General features: G+C 37.3%; 2 long non-coding RNA genes across 3 annotated transcripts; one reads left to right on the top strand and one right to left on the bottom strand.

Moving 5' to 3' along the window:
• The first annotated feature begins 6,139 nt into the window (after positions 1–6,139).
• On the top strand, positions 6,140–9,845 carry LOC146704966 (uncharacterized). 2 transcript variants are annotated; one of them, XR_014921250.1, is made up of 5 exons: positions 6,140–6,194; positions 6,895–6,960; positions 7,311–7,466; positions 7,918–8,010; positions 8,311–9,845. It is a non-coding gene; the product is annotated as an uncharacterized LOC146704966 (long non-coding RNA). The 2 variants fall into 2 exon arrangements; XR_014921249.1 differs by lacking the exon at positions 6,140–6,194 and having other exon boundaries at positions 6,204–6,960.
• A 3,649-nt stretch (positions 9,846–13,494) lies between these two features.
• LOC146704967 (uncharacterized) lies at positions 13,495–14,788 on the bottom strand. Its single transcript, XR_014921675.1, has 2 exons — positions 14,375–14,788; positions 13,495–13,825 (listed from the first exon to the last, which is right to left on the bottom strand). It is a non-coding gene; the product is annotated as an uncharacterized LOC146704967 (long non-coding RNA).
• Positions 14,789–16,879: the final 2,091 nt, after the last annotated feature.

Consider the following 16,879-nt stretch of genomic DNA (forward strand, 5'->3'; position numbering starts at 1 on the left):
TTCTGAGGTTTTACAACAAGTCTATTTAAATCCATATATACTTCCTTTACTGCAAAAGCAGTATGATGGAAATGTGTCTCAACATTTTCTTTTCTTTTCTTAATATAAAGCTGTAGTCTGTTCCTGTTGTTACCGCAGTTCTACTCTAACTAGAGTCAGGCTATGACTCAGGAGAACAATGTGACTGAGATTGGAAGATGGCAGCTCCCCTTTTTCTCTTGTCCTCTCTGTCCTTTTGTGCTGTAAAAGAAAAGTGCAATCTGTTTTAGTGATCACTGGCTGCTTCACAAGAAACCACTGAATCCTTTAGTGCAGGTGGTGTCTTGTGGCATCTTTAAACAAAAAAAAAAGACATTTCTGTGTCAGCTCAGGTATTCTATGTGACAGGACTTTTTGTCTGTTACAGTACATAAAGTTGCATAATAACTAAAGTCTCACCATGAAACAGTCCAATAATGTTTACATGAGTTGCAGGAATGAGATATCTTACGGGCCTTTAAATAAGTGTCACACCCTCTGTTGTGTCAATGAAATGGCAAACTTACCATAACATGAATTTATATTGATAATCAGTTCCCTGGATTTTGACAGCCTCCTGTTCAAACACTTCATGACATCCTGCAAGTTTAACTGTGTTCATGCTATTTCAGCTATTAATATTTCATTTGCATCTCCCACCCCAACAAAACCTTGATTAGTGACCAGATCTGATGTATTAAACCTTAAGCAAACAAAGCATATAATTCTTCAGGAACAAAGCTTTTTTCGCTGTTGCATTTCTTCAGAGAAGGTCCTAGGTCCATGTCAGAAAAGTCACTCATCATTCTCTGGGACTAGATATTTAATTCAGCTGAGTGGATGAGAGGCTCGAAAATTTCCATTTACATATTCATTTGCATGTCACAGTAGATCTGTTCCTGGGTGATTTTGTTAGGCAGCAGGGTCTCTGGTGTCTCTGCATACATTGTTAAATGTGAATGTCACTGCCTGTTGAAACAGGACTTTTGCAGAAGAAACTGTCTCATCATTCGCTCACTTTTGGTGCAGTCTCACTTCTCTTAACCAGTTTAATTTTCATTCTACCATTTAAACACTTTGAAATTCTTTTCAGTGTCAAAATTAAAAGCCGCAGTATATTACTGAACGGTGGTGTGGTGACTTTTAAAGAATACCAACATACACACAAACATAAAACACCATGAAAACACCCTGTTATCATTGTATTATTAGGAAATTGTGCAAGTTTCAAAAGTAAAAATATTTATGAGTAGCTATATATAAAAATATTACTAAAGTTGAAAGCTGCTGAGCCTGCATCTGGTCAGCTTGTCTGTTTTATTTGAGATGATCAGAGCTGCCGTCCATATGTGCAATGTGCATGCGCAAACCACCAGAAAAACACTGAGGGCCTCTCAGCTTGCATGTTCAAGAAGTAGTGCAAAGAATAAAGACTTGTTCTGAATGGCTGGGGTGTGGGGGGATAGTGTTTATTGACAGTCCGAATGGCCTGGGTCTAGAAGCTGTTTGTGAGGGCAGCCAATTATTTTTTTAGGGGTTGTTAATTACCATTTGCGCAGCCTTCCTGTTCTTAGTAGTAGCCTCTGCGTACCAAACACTCAGGCACGATCTCCACTGAGGAGCGGTTGAAGGCCAGCAGTAGCTGTCCTAGCAGGTCCAGGTTATGCTGGGCCTTCTTTTCCAGGGTGTTGGTGTTGTGGGTCCAGGTGAGGGGGCGGAGATGTGAGTGCCCAGAAAACTGAAAGTGGAGACAGATTCCACCCATTCTCCATTTATAATGAGAAAGGAGTGACCTGTCTCTGCCTCCTAAAGTCCATTATGAGTTCTTTTGTTTGAAGGACATTCAGCTTCAGGTTATCTTCTGAATGGGGACAAATTCTCAGATGGCAATAAAGAATGGTTGAAAACAGGCGAGGCGCTTTATGACAGTGCTGTCTGAGATGAAAGAAGAGAAAAATAGATTTACTTTTGTGTATTTCATCAGTACTTTCACCTTGCTTGTCTTGACATATCGCCAGTGTACTTAACAGTATTCCAGTATGTAAATATTCTCTACATCAGAGTAATTTCTCATTTGTATAGAAATTGTAGCATAAAATCAATTTACAAATGTGTAGTTGTTGTAGCTTTTCGACAGAACAGCTGTTTTCAACACATATACTATACTAAGTTAGTGAAGATGGTGAGGGATTTAACCAGGTAGGGGAGTGGAAGCAGTGGGGTATCAAGAAACAGGTGGCAATGAAGACATGACGCAACACGAAAAAGTTAAACAAATGCAAGACACCAAGTGGCCTGAGCAAACAACCGAATGAATAGTTCAACCAGCCATCAGTGAGTGTTTTCTCTTACTGTAAGTGTCTCTTCTTGTCCTTTAGCGGGCGACCAGCGGCGGTGGTCGGCCGCGCAACCAGTACGCTGCTGTAGTTGCCATCTTGCTTGACCAACGATTATCTTCCACGCTTTTCAATCTAAGGCGATGGTTCTTGCCTGCTCGAGGTCAAGTTGAAGGGCCTTCAAATCATCCTGGATTTGTCTCATCCCTGTCTTTTTTGGTGCATTTCGATGCACCCTCCAATCGGTGGGGCGGGTCAACCAGAGTAGGCCATGGGGGTAGCGGCTCTGGTCCATTCGACAAATGTGGCCAAACCAACGGAGTCGGCGGCGCTGGATTAGGTCACCGATCGTTGGTTGGCTGCTGCAGCTGGTGAGGATGGTGTCATTCGAATGACGGTCACGAAGGGAAACGCCGAGAACGCATCTAAGGCAACGCATTTGGAAAACTTTGAGCTTGCTCAGGTCGTGTTTGAGCATTGTCCACGTCTCCACGCCGTAAAGTAGAATGGGCAGGATCATGGTTCGGTAAAGGCGGATCTTTGTCGGCAATGAGATGTTGTTCTTCTTCCAAACGCACCAGCACAGGGAAGCGAACACTGCCACCGCCTGCCCAATTCTGGAGCATATCTCCACTGATGATGCCACTTTCTTCTCCTCAATGAGGGACTCTTAAGTGTAATGAGGTTCATCATCTAAAGTCATGACAGCCACACTCTCTTCAGAGTTATTCAACCCATACACTCACAGCTCATCAAGGAGACAAAGAGAAAGTGGGTTCACACCTGAAAAACAGAGGCCTATATAACAAAGCATTGTTGCTTCTTACACAGCTAACTTCAGGGTTAATTCTGGGTTTTTTGAAGGTGCTTCACTTCTTACTGCAGTACATCGCTTTATATCTTGAACCTGTTCTAGATTAAAGATCAACAGGCATGAGATCTCTGCCCACTGACTATAGTGTCACTATTCCTGCAAGATCCTTTGCACCTATACGCAGAGAGAAGAAGAGTCTAAAGATTTTCAGTAGTGTCTGTTTTTATGTTTCTCTGATGAGCATCAGTAATAATAATAATTATTCTCCAATGTAATTTTTTCAGTTCTCTGACAACATTTTTAAAGCAATTTAATTGTTCTATGAGAACTAATGATCCTAAAATAGGACGATTGCACTGTACGTGTGGACTTTGTCTCAATCGCAAGTAGAACAAGCAAACATTTGAATTCTGTTTTTGCATTTATCCTTTACTTGCTCTCGGACCATTAAACACAATCGAGGCTGAAGCTGAAAGAATAAAAACTAAAATTGTCTTATGCAAATTTAAACATTAATTTAATTAAATTATTTTCTAGTCTCACTGACCAAAATGTTTTTAAAACACACACATTTACACTAAACTGTTGAACAGAGCTTTTCCTTTCACACCACTGACTTATCTGCAGCTGCTGTGTTTTTATAATGTTATACTTTTATCTTCTTTTGTAAAATGAGCCGCTCAGCTGCCGGTACAATAGTTGTTTTCATTGCCACCGCTTTCATGTGAAAATCCCGGGTTAACTTAGCTTCATGTGACCGCTTAACCTGATCACCAGTGTTAGGGTAAATGCCCTAGGTATGTTAAACTCACTTCATAGTACATGACCCAGGAGTGTCCTTGACCATAAGTATCACAATAAAAACAGAAAGAACAACGTCACACCTGAAACACAGAAATGCAGGACCATGAATGAATGAACAGGAGAGAAGTTACTAGAGAGTGAGACAAAAATAAGAAGACAGAACTTGTCCTGGTACTGGGTTTTTTTTAATATTCTAAGATTTAGTGTATATGTTCTTGGTTCTGGTTCTTTAGTTGTTGTTGTTTTTTTTTTTTGGGGGGGGGGGGGGTTGCTTTGTGCTTCTGGTCTTAGTTTTGTTATCGGGTCTTCAGCCTTGTCTTCAGGTTTGTTTAACTCTTGTCTCGGTGTTCGCTTTCTGTTTGCTTTATTTTGACAGTCTCTCATTGTCAGTTTTTCTTTCCCTTTCACGTTAGTCCGTATCGTTCCAACTGTGTTCCCTCCTGTTTCCCATCCTCTCTATATCCTGTGCATATTCAAGTCCTCTCTCTTCCTCTACTCGTTGCATCATCCCTGTTTGCTCTATTTCCTTTTACTCCTCATTTCCTTCCTAATTATCTCCTAGTTTCCAGTTTCTTGGTTTTTGTATTCTTGTATTGTGGTAAAGAATGGTACAGCTAATAAAGCTGCCTCCTTTAGTTTATCCATTTTGTGTCTAAGTCTTGTGTTTGGGTCTTAACTCTGCCTGCCACAGAACTACATTGAAACCAATGTAGTAAATTAATTAGAATGTTGCATTCCAGAAACTCCAACCCTGACAATGACATGACAAGGGCCCTCATTCATTAATAGTGCCTGTGCACATATCTGTACCTAAATCTTGCAGCGGAATATTTCATGCACAATCAGGGATTTATCAATATTTTCAAACTTCATGAATACATTTAGAAGTCCCTCTGGCCATCCATAAGAATAAATGAAGGCCTTGCTGTCTTGTAATATTTAAACATACGTCTTTAAAATGAATACTAGTACTAATTAAAAGTTGTATTATAAGAAACAGCAAACTTTATTCTTACTACCTTGCATTTCTGTAAATCTTATTCTAAATCCATCGATTCCTGCCTGTAAACCACCGATACACAGCTACACCTTCAGTTATATAAGGAAATATATTTACCAGGATGTGAAGTGAAGAGAGTAGTGGAGAGAGAGAGAAGAAGTTTGCACTAAGTCCAACTGGTGAAACCATAATAATAGAGTCCGAGATCTGATAAGGGTGCCAGTAAAGAGGCAGCTTTCCAAAGTATTTTCACAAGAGTTTTGTTTGAAAATTAGTGAAAAATAAAAAGTGGCAATCGGGGGGGTGAATACTGTTTTCACTGTGGCACTCACTGAGGTTCAAGATTTTAAAAAAGTTTGGTGTGAAAGTTGCTATGAAAAACTGAAAAGAAAAAAAAAACTAGAAAAATTAGCATTTCCTGCGAAAATGCAGTGTGGATGCTTTAAAGCTGAAGCAGTATGCAAAAACTAGCTGAAAAAGCTGAAAAGTTGCAGAAATTGTAAAAACTTTGCATAAGCAAAGGAACTTTGCTAAAATGTAATAACTTAGCAGAACTGCAATATCTTAGAGGAAACATAATACTTGGCAGAAATGCAATAGCATAGCAGAACTTAGCAGAAATATTGTAACTTACCAGATACATGATAACTTCTCAAAAATACAAGAATTTAGGAGAAATAGTATAAGATAACAGAAAGAATATATTTAGCCAGAAATACTTAAACATTACGGAAACACTATGATTTAGAAAAATAGTACAACATAGCAAATACTGTGATTTACCAGAGACACTGTGATGAACTATGAATATTGTAATTTTAAATTAATACTATGTTTTAGCACAAATACTATAATTTGACAGAAATACACTCAAAAAAATGAATGAGGTGGATTGTTCAGTGTATATTAATTATTTATTTTCATTTTACTTAAAATATATGTTTTTGTTAAGTTAACATATGTTTTTCTAATCAAGTCTACGTAATTGTGTCTATTATTCAACGTACATAATACTAATGTGTTACTTGATCGCATAACATTTAAGTTAAGTCAATTAGGATCGATATACCTTGTATATCCACAAGGTGGCAGTAATGCAAAAACAGTTGTAATGAAACCGCGCAGAACAAGAAGGTTTCACGGCTTGTGCCTGCTCTTGCACAAGACTTCAAATTTAACTGAAAAAGGCTGTTTTGGCGCCAAGCTACTGTTTCTTTGAGAGGTAAGACCACTTTTTTTCTTTGACTATGTTGTGTAGTATCTATATGTCCAGCATGGTTATATTTTGCGTTTGTCTTACAAGACATGTTATATCGTTTGCGTGCGCTTGTTTTACATTAGTTTTACTGGGTCCTGGACATGCTTTTTTTGTGGACTGTGTAAGAAACATTTTTATTGTTTTTTGTTTTATTAAGGGATTAGCTACAGGGGTTCATGGGGTTATTCTTTCAAGGGGTTATTTTTCCATTTGCTTTCTTGGGATTCCTTTTCTGTAATCCGAGAGTCGGAAATATCGAATAGGATAGCAAGGATAGCATAAAGTGACATTTAAAATCCAAAAAGTCAAGGGCGAAAGCCACTGTGACACCATTGTTCTGCTCTATCAGTAATCTGTATTATGTAAAAATGGTCTGTAAATACAGCATGTTTCCTAGCGGAGTTATACATATCAATGTAGTTATAAATTACAGTTTGTGAAAGTACACACTTAATTTTTTTAATAAAATTATTCAAGACATATGAGTGGACAGACAATGGAGGTCGACAGACCTGGTGATAATTGCTTCTATAGAAAGTTAGCACATGGCAGTGTCAATCTCTTGCTTTTCTTCTGAGTAGTATTTTATTTAGTTGTAATTCAAACAATAATTTGCTTCTTGAAATTAAGTAATGAATTTCTTGTTTTACTTTATAAATCTCAGATCCTGCCTTTACCTGCTCCCTCCTATACTGATGTGGTGTATGTGGTATTGCTGAGCTTGTATGTGGTATGTGAACTGTTATACTTTTAAAAACAAAACTATTTTATAAGTTAAGTTTTCTTTTGTGACCCATCCCATGCCCCTGTTATTTCTTCTCCACATCTGAACCATGGTAAAGGTTGCAGTTCAAGGGCCTGAGGCATGAAATTCTTTTCAGATCAGCTGTGATCAATATTTTTTGGAACTTGATAAATAACAATAAAAGCTGTAATGGCTCCATTAGCATTTTGTGTAAATGTTTGTGTTAAAATTATAGCTTTAATGAGGTCTTACTACATTAGTTTTAGTTTGTATATGTGTACATATAGTATGTATATTTACAGTACAGTATGTTGTGTTTGTTGACATATTTTCAGGTGGAAGCAGAATATGTGAGGATTACTACTGCTGCACATGTTCCAAGGCTTTTTACACAACTTGACCAATACACTGACCAGCTCATAAAAGTCTTCAAGAAAAAAGGAGGCGTTGCAGGGAAGAAAATTAGACAAACTTTGGCCCCAGCCACACAGGTGCGTTATTCTGTTGGTAGCAAAATATTATGGCTAATAAGATCATTTTCAAATTTAAACAGCTAGTGTATGGTAGCTGCACAGTGCACTTACATTTATATTAAGCAAGACAAAGTTTGGTACTCAAAATGTTGAAAATTTAAATTACCTAAACATATGTAAAATCTGATCCCTTGATTTAGGTTAAACCAGAAGTGAATGTTTTTATGTTATGTTTTGAATGCAAAAAAGATGATGTATTAGTTTGTCTTTACCTCCATTATTGACATATATAATGTGGTGGAAACCCTGCCCAACAGGTTAACTATTCATGTCCATGTGATGATTAGTTGGTCTTGTGTACATGTCTATCTGTGCAGTGGATATGTCATTCATTTTGCGTATAATGTGAGTTTCTGTCATCCTAAAGTATATCTGTTTTCTCTTCCTGTATCTCTGCCACTCTCTACAGAAGGAAACTATTGAAAAGGGGAGGGAGTGTGTCCTCAGGGCACTACCTTTTTACCTGAATGAAGACCCAAGCATCCTCTTCAAAGAATAATTGGTTGGTAATTTTAGTTTTGTTTTTTATCTGTATTAAACCAAATTTTGAATAACTAATGTTGTTGCATGTTGTAATGTTGTTGTTGTTGTTGTAATTTGCATGGAACCTGTTTAAATGTTTTGGGAAATCTTCTTGTATACCCAAACTATTTATATTTATCGTTGAATCTGTAGTCTGAAATAGTGGCGCACTGGGGTGCATGTTCCTAATATTGTGTTTACGTCATTAAAGGGTAGCTTTGGCCCTTTTTCTTTCTTTTTTTAAAACTGGATGCCATTTTTCTATGTTTTTGTGTCTAAGCTACAGCTGTTCAGAGGGAGCTGGAACAAATTACCCTTGCTATCTTTACCATCGAAAGAGCTGATGCCAGCACTCCTCCAGCCGATGTGGGTATAACCATCTAGTGTGTCCTGCATGACCTGGAAGACCTGGCCTCTGCATGTGCACTCTTAATGGGTGGGATATATGCACTGAATCTCAGTTAACCTCAAGACTGAAAGCTTTCTTTGAAGTACTTCAGAAGCTCTTCCTTCATCTGTATGTCAGCAGACTCTTGACCAAGGTACAGTTGCTCCAGAATACACTGAATGAATAAGCCAACCTTTAATTTGGATGATGAATGTTCTGTCAGATGGACAGAAGTTTTTCGGAGGCTGAATGGGAATAAAATGGTAATTTGTAAATGACAGATAACGGGAAAATTACATTTAAGAGAAATTTAGAACATTTTGAAAAGTTTGTAAACTACTACAATTTGAGAGATTTTACTGTTGTGGGGGGGCTAGTAAGAGACAATCAAAAGTATTGAGATTTAAAGGATTTAATTGAGAGATGATACTGCACCAGAAATGTTGAAGGGTGGTGTGTATATTAGCGTTCAAGGCATATTGTTATGAGGTGGAAATATGTTCATATTCAGTTTGTGTTACATTGTGTGCATTGTAAAGGTAATTGCAATACATACTAAAAATAAGGGTAAGTTAGGAGGTTGATCTGATATCCTCGTGTTGGTGTTGTTCCCAGATCATCATACTAAATGTTGTTCCAGGATCAACATTGCAAGTGACCAATCAGAATGTTGTGACGTCATACTTTTGCGACTTCGGGAAAAAACGGCGTAAAACAAAAAACTGTACTTAAGCTGCGTGAAACCGCCTCTGTCCGCCGATCAACTGACCCTAACCCTAACCGTAACCCTTTAATAAACATTAAGCAGAATTGATATTGTCCTTGTAACATTGGAATTTCATAAATGCACAAATGGCTTGGCGCGCAAAAGAATAACGTCACAACAATGTGATTGGTCACTTGCAATGTTGAACCTGGAACAACATTTTCATGATGGTCTGGGAACAACACCAACACGACGATATCAGATCATCCAAGTTGGGAATGCAGGATGAATGTATATTTTGTGGACTTTTAAAGACGAACAATTGTTTCCATGTTAAAATGTTTCCATCTGAAGTTTTTTGCCCAAACACTAGTAAAATAAATGTTGACAGTGGCGAGTGTTAAATGGTTACTGCTGTGCTGTTGCAAAAAAACTGAACGCTGACAAGCTGTTTTATTGTTAGACCATAATGTTGGCATGTTTTGTTAAAGTTTTATTTGGGATGGTGATGTAATTTTCTTTGATTGCTAATATCAGTGGACTATTTATTATCATTATTATTATTATTATTATTATTATTATTATTGTTGTTGTTGTTGTTGTTGTTGTTGTTGTTGTTGTTGTTGTTGTTGTTACATAAATTTTTTTTTTAATTGTGGCTGTTGAGGTGGACACTTCACTTTGCATTGTTAAAGGAAAGCACTTCATTGGCATTGTGTTACTGGACTGACCCTAAGCAATCATTGCAAATAGCAACTTTGCTATCCATTTTAGACACTAAAAGAAAAAAACACTCACAGACCTTACTAGCATCACATGTGCATAACTCAAGTGTCATCTTATCAATGTGTTATGTGATCTTCAATGCGTTTTTTTTTTTCTTCTATTTCTGGTAGATACAGACATTTAATTTAAAGTCTTGATGTTGCATCTGTCTACATACTGTTAATTACTAACCCTAATGAGCTGTTGTGTTTTATTTTGGACTGGGTTTACACAAATGCTCACTGAATGTGTTGGCAATAAAAGAAATTTTAAAAAATAAGTTGGATGTACTTAATTCATTTGTGTGGAACCTGTTGACAAAATAGATTTATGTAAAACTAATTAATAAAGCACAAGGTGGCTGAAAATATAATATTTGAATTAATCTAACTTAAATTTAACATTTTACTGCCACAAATAAGAAATGTGTTGAAGTAACTAATCTAAACTATCTAACCTGAAAATATATCATCTATGTTCATACAACATAACTTGATTTAGTTAGTCTTAAATATGTCTTGTTAATCTTAAGTAGTTTTTTTAAATTAGATGAACTAAAGATTTTTGCTTTAAACTAACATAATTCAATTTCGTGGAACCTGTTGACAAAATAATTTTAATTAAAGTCAACATTTCATTTTTTTGAGTGTACTATCATTCTGCAGAAATACTATGTTTCAGCACAAATACTCTGGTTTAGCACAAATATTATAACATAGCAGAAATACAATTATATAGCAGAAATGCTATATTTAGAAAGAAAAATATAATATAGTAGAAATACTATGATTTAGCAGAAATACTGTAATCAGCACATATACTGTAACATGACAGAAATTCCTCCACTTAGTAGTAATACTTTAACATAACACAAATGTTATGATTTGGCACAAAAATCATGATTTGGCAAAAATACTATGATTTAGCAGAAATACTATGATTGAGCAGAAGTACTAAGATGTAGTAAAAGTACTTTGATTTAACAGAAATACAATTATGGAGGAGTAATACTTTAAAATGGGAGAAATATTGATATACACTCACACATACACAGAGCCTAAAGGGAACAATATTTGTGCCATGGGGTGTTAACAAGAATCTGAGGTCCATATTAGAAAAGCTGGTAAAACCATAAAAGTTTGCAGAATTGTAATAAATGATGAATATGAATTACTGGTCTGTGATAGTGTATTAATTTGTAGGGAAAAAAACATTTTGACCAAGGTGGAATCGAACCCACGACCTTTGTCTTGCAGACCAGCTGCGCCACTGGGAAAGAGAGCGGGCGCCTTGAAAAACAGGGTGATGAGCAGTCAGAATTAGATCGCGGTGAGAGGCGAAAAACGCAGTTTTTTGGAGTTACTAAACGTTGTGTAACTCAAAAACTAGGTGGACTAGAAGCATAATTCTTGTACTGGGTGAATCAGCGGACTGGTGTACTTTGACTGCGATTTTCATTGCTCTTTGAGCAACCGTCGCTGAGATATGACGAGAGAGGAAATGGCAGACCTCAGATATGATTGGCTGGCTGGGAAGCCGTGCAGGCCCTGATATGTAAATTTGAATGTCTGAGTCCTCACAGAGGATTGGCTGCCTGGGGACCTGGCAGAAATATATAGAAATAGTATGATTAAGCATAAATACTACATTTAGCAGAAATACTATATTAAGCACAAATCCTATAAAAAGCAGAAATACTATATTAAGCAATATAAATATCCTATAAAAATCCTATAAAAAGCAAAAATACTGTACTATGATTTGGTAGAAAAACTATAATTAATCAGAAATACTATATTTAGCACAAATCTTATAAAATAGCAGAAATAGTATGATTTAGCACAATAGCAATAACTTAAAAAGAAAAATTGGAAAAGCAAAATGGACAGCTGAAAAAATGCTGAACATGCTGAGGGTCCCTCAAATATACTTGTTAAATGAAAAAAATCAGCAAAAAAAAAATATAACAGCCACACAATCACAAATATGTACACATAAGGAAACACACATGCACAGAGAGACACACTCACAAGATCCAATTCAGTCAACCAGTCTAAATATATTGAATTTAAATCTTACAATGAGATCATCCCATAAAAAGGCTCTCTCTCTCTCTCTCTGTCACACACGCACACACACACACACACACACACACACACACACACACACACACACAGGGAGAGAGAAGTAAGTTTCTAGCTCAGTCAAGCAGACTGGGAGCTGCTGAATTTGAATCCACCAATCAGAGAGGCTGTGTACTTTTTCCCGCCAAAACAGGTGCACGCAGCACAGAGAGACACAGGATTTCTGCAGTCTATTTCTCAGAGTGAGGACTCCCCTCAAACAAATGGCCATAATTTCCTAACCGTAGGGGCTAGAACGGTCATTCTTAGATCGTTTTGTTCAGAAGAGATGGGGGAATCTTCCAGTGTTGACAATTTATCATTAAAATATGAATTATTAAAGATATTTGACTTGTAATGCACCATAACTGAGTAGAGGCAAAAACTGCCTTGACTTGCCCTCAAACAACGCTTTCTAACTCTAAATCTATTTGGAGTATCAATATCATTCTTTCACCGTAAAAGACAGCAGGCTTTGGTGAACAGTCATGGAAATTTTCAGGTCTCTGTGGAAATCCAACAAAATGTTATGATGAGAGAAAAAAGTGGTTCATTTCCAGAGTTTGAAATCTGAAGAAATCTGAGCGAAGGACGAATTTCCTACCCTCAAACAAGTCTAACTCATTTCAGAACGGTAATAGGTGAGAAAGAAATTCTTGAATTGAGAGCGTCAGGAGTGTCTGAAGATATACTGGGACAAGCCTCATGTCTTAACTTTGCTTCGTTAAGGAGATATGACGATTCGAAAATGCCTCTCATTACAGAAATCAAGCTGTGATTTTGAACAAACTCTCCATTGACTTTCTATGGAGAGTTTTCCGACTTTGTGTTGGTCTGAGGAGATTTGCAAAAATTCTATAAGTCCCACAACAATGATAGTGACATTTCCTGAAAGCCAGCAAAAATACCTACGTTTTGATGTATCATTTGTGGAAGTTGAGTGAAAATTGAGCAAGTAGCAAGAAGTTGTTCGGACATGAAGAGAAGACTGCAAAACCTTCAGTGGCACGCTGGAAGCCAAGTGCATAGCAACCATAACAACGCATGTATTTTGTCATCTTTTTAGACTTTTTTAAGACCTCATCAACCATACTGCTCAGCTTCTTTTCCCCCACAACTTTCATCTTGGGGGAGATGAGCTGCACAAATAGTTTAATTAAAAACAAGCTGGTTTGGCTTTTGGCTAAATTAAGCATAGCCTCGGTAGCCCACTGTAATGCATGCATGTGATTCATCTTTAGAACAAGGATCTTTGTTTCAGAGAGAAAGTTAAATATTAAATATTAAAATGCTTTTGTAACACTGGTGGTGCAATACTAGACCTGTTAGTGCTACTTCTTGCCTTCTTTGCATGTAGTGCGGGCAGTATAGTTACCTTTAACCACAGTACGCGGACAGAAGGGAAATATGGACCAGATCAGACAGGTTCTAGATTCGTAGGAGCCAAGGGTGTATGACAACAGAGGACTTGTACACAGTAGGTGTAGAAAACACAATTGCATTTATTAGCAATTATTAAAGTTGTGCACATTTAACAAAAGTAGAGCGCGCTTGTTAAAAACAAAATAAAATAAACCCCACAAATGGTCGACCTAAGGATATATTGTCTTTTGTGTCTTTTTTTTAAAAGTCAATTTCAGTCTTTCAATGTTCAGTAGTCACTCAATGTGTTTGTAACCAGTCGGGTTACAATCTACCAGTTCATCCGGCTCTTTGGGCTGGGCTCGCCATCCAGTACTGGAAAAGGGATCCTCGATTCTTCTCAGGTCCTCAAAACCAATCCAATCCAAATAAGCAAAGGAAAAAACCTGACCTGGGGACCAGGCCAGAACACAGTAGTTCAACATTTAAGCTATCATGCCTGTAACTTATTATTACTACTGGTTGCTTGTAGTGCTTCTAAATTTTCTTCAAAATATTCTATGTTGTACAACAAATTATTCTCATTTCAAAGGGAAAAGTGCATAGGAAACACACATTTAAAACAATACAAAATAGCTCAGTAGTGCATTAGAAATACACATTGGCTTGAGACTTATCAAGTTTCAGCTAAGTAAAGTGCAGGTGAAGGCACTTAATTTCACATTGCTAATACTTAGTGTGCAGAACTATAATTAGCACCATGAGAAAAGGGAACATGTGCTAACATAACATCGCACAACACCATACATTATACATCAATACCACAGTAATGTGACATAAACCTTTAAAGAACATCTCATATAAAGTGCAGCAGACTCAGTGCTAATTGCTTTAGCCTCGGAAAAGGCACTTTCATTGCAAAATGGCTAACGGAAGTTAGCATCAGAGCTAGCGGCAAGTAGCATGCTATGCTAGCGCACGTGTGCTGCCTGGGACTTACCATGCGAAGCAACAAATGCTACACGGGGCTTCACAGTGCTCACGTTGGCTCACGGCCTCTGGAATACAGTATCACTCTTATTATTCTTGCCGAAAAAAGGACTTTCTCTATCCAGCTAGCTTCTTTGCCGCACGGGTAAACTGATCTTTCACCGTCTGTGTCTCTGGCGTATCTGACTGGCACACGAAGGCACACACAGGTGTCTGAGCAGCGCACAGACTGGGGGAGGGTCAGACCGGCCAATGATTGGTCGCTCAGTGGATCTGACAAACACACTCTACAGGACTAAGTCCTGCCCCCACACCACTTATACATTACATATACATATGTACATATTAATTAAACTTCTGTTTACATGCTTTTTATCAGTATTTATTATAATTAACTTTGTTTTTATCAATATTTATTTATACTTTTAATCCTGTTTTTAACACTGGGTTACACTTTGTATTTGAATATTTGTTATTATTATTCTATTATAGGTTAAAGGCCATCTCACCTTGCAGGCACCATCAACAACCCCATTTTTAACACCTCACCAACTCCATACTGACCTGCTACATTTCCCATGGCTTTTCAAACTTTTATAATACAAAAGACCAAACAGCTGTTATTGCAATCTCCTCATCAACATATGTTACAGAGGTGATGCAATAGTTGACAGGGGAGGATGTTTTTGATGTCAAACCTTTAGAGACAATATTGTTTTAACACCTATTACCCATACTGGCCCACAGCTTTCATCTGAGGTCCATTCTGACATCCTGTACAGACCTTACCACCTGTTTCCACTGACACCTTTCACATGCACTAGCAATAGTGCCTTGTGTAGAGAGGGCAGAAAGGTACATAGTATCTACTATTCTAGTGGCCAACAACATGCTAAAGGACATATTATAGCTTTACAGCTCACACACAGATTCTTCTCAAGATCCACTTATAATTTTCATACTGTCACAATATTTATAAATGGATGGAACTCTTAATGTGTATGTAGCTTTTATTGTTGCTAATTATGATGGTTCAGTGACTAATATCACATTTACCGTACTGCATTTTATTCATTATTTTAGAGGCACCATCACTCCAGCTCTAGCCACTGTGCCTGAATGATCTTTTCTATGTCTTACCCTCCATTTACTGATATATTTTCCTTTATTTTATTTAATACGTGTTTTCAAAAATCTGAACAATACTGCAGTTGTCTAAGGATTAGGTTAGCAATTGTGGAAGTAATGGTCTTGTATTTATATTCTGAAATCCCATGTGGGCTTACTGATGACGTGGATCTCATGTCCTACATTACAATGACACTCCTGAACCTTTAATATGATACTAACAATCATTTGAGAAAAAAACTGAATAATTTAGCTGAATGCTGGTCTGCTTTATTACCATGCAAATGACAATCACTAGACGAAACAGTGAGCCCTTGAGATTAAAACAATTACTGTTATTGTAAGAGACAGCTACAAATGAAATTGCCAGGCCTGCAGCTTTGAATTGGTGACAGAGAAAGAGGTTAGGAAAGTCAAGCTGCTGAACCATCTCCATCAGGTTAAGTGCTTGAACTCCTGACAGACTGGTTGCAAATGAGGTCTTTTAGCTCCCATGAGCTGTGATGTGACAAGCTGTCTCTCAGCAGACTATAACTGGCCTACACTGCTGCATGATGATCTGCTGATCAGGAAGTCAGCATATGCTGAGCTTTAAGCAACAGCTCCCCCTTTGAGCATGGTGAGTTCCAAAATTTGTGTCATATAGAAGAGGAAAAAATAAGGCCAATTAGCGTTACATTGAACTCCACAGTCTTTATGCTGACTACAATGGGTTAGACAGGAGGCTGAGTCTGGAAGCAGACTCTGAGTCTGCAGTCTTTGGCTGTTTGGGGATTTTTTTTTTTTTTTATTGTTGTTGTCTTCAGATTCTTATGAGTTTTCTCTTTCTGAGATGGTCCTTATGCTCAGTCTGCCTTCATTTCTCCTCTTATTCCTTATAAATCTTTCTGTCTGTCTCAGGGTATGTTTCAAGCATAATTCTATTACACAGGTCTGTCAGTGTGTCTGAGTTATTTCGCTTTTAATAAAAGTAAGAATTGTCCTCAGTAAAATAAATCAAATTGTCTGTCACAGATGTCTATTTCATAAATACACTAATGGTGTAAAGTGCAAACTTTTATTTATTGTATGAATAATAAGCTTCTGATTCTGTAACAACAGCCATATAAACAGTGAGTATGCTGTTCACCTCAATTTTATTTATATAACACAATTTCACAACAACTTCCAAGAACCTGGTGACGGAAGGTCTCGTCTTTAACAGAAAGAAACGTGACGAATCAGGATCAGGTTGGTGCTTCTGATTGGAGGTAAAGGGAAAGTAAAGAGAGAAAAGGAGAGCACAAAGACAATCAACAACAAATTGAGTCAAATGCTAAACTGTGAAAGAGAGAGACAGACATTAATGACAATTGCATGTTAAGTAAACAGAAGCGAGTGGAAGAGA

Source organism: Copadichromis virginalis, linkage group LG7 (genome assembly GCF_057382275.1).
Source record: "Copadichromis virginalis isolate Kocher_CV1m ecotype Utaka linkage group LG7, C_Virginalis_male_GT1.1, whole genome shotgun sequence".
NCBI classification, from domain to species: domain Eukaryota; kingdom Metazoa; phylum Chordata; class Actinopteri; order Cichliformes; family Cichlidae; genus Copadichromis; species Copadichromis virginalis.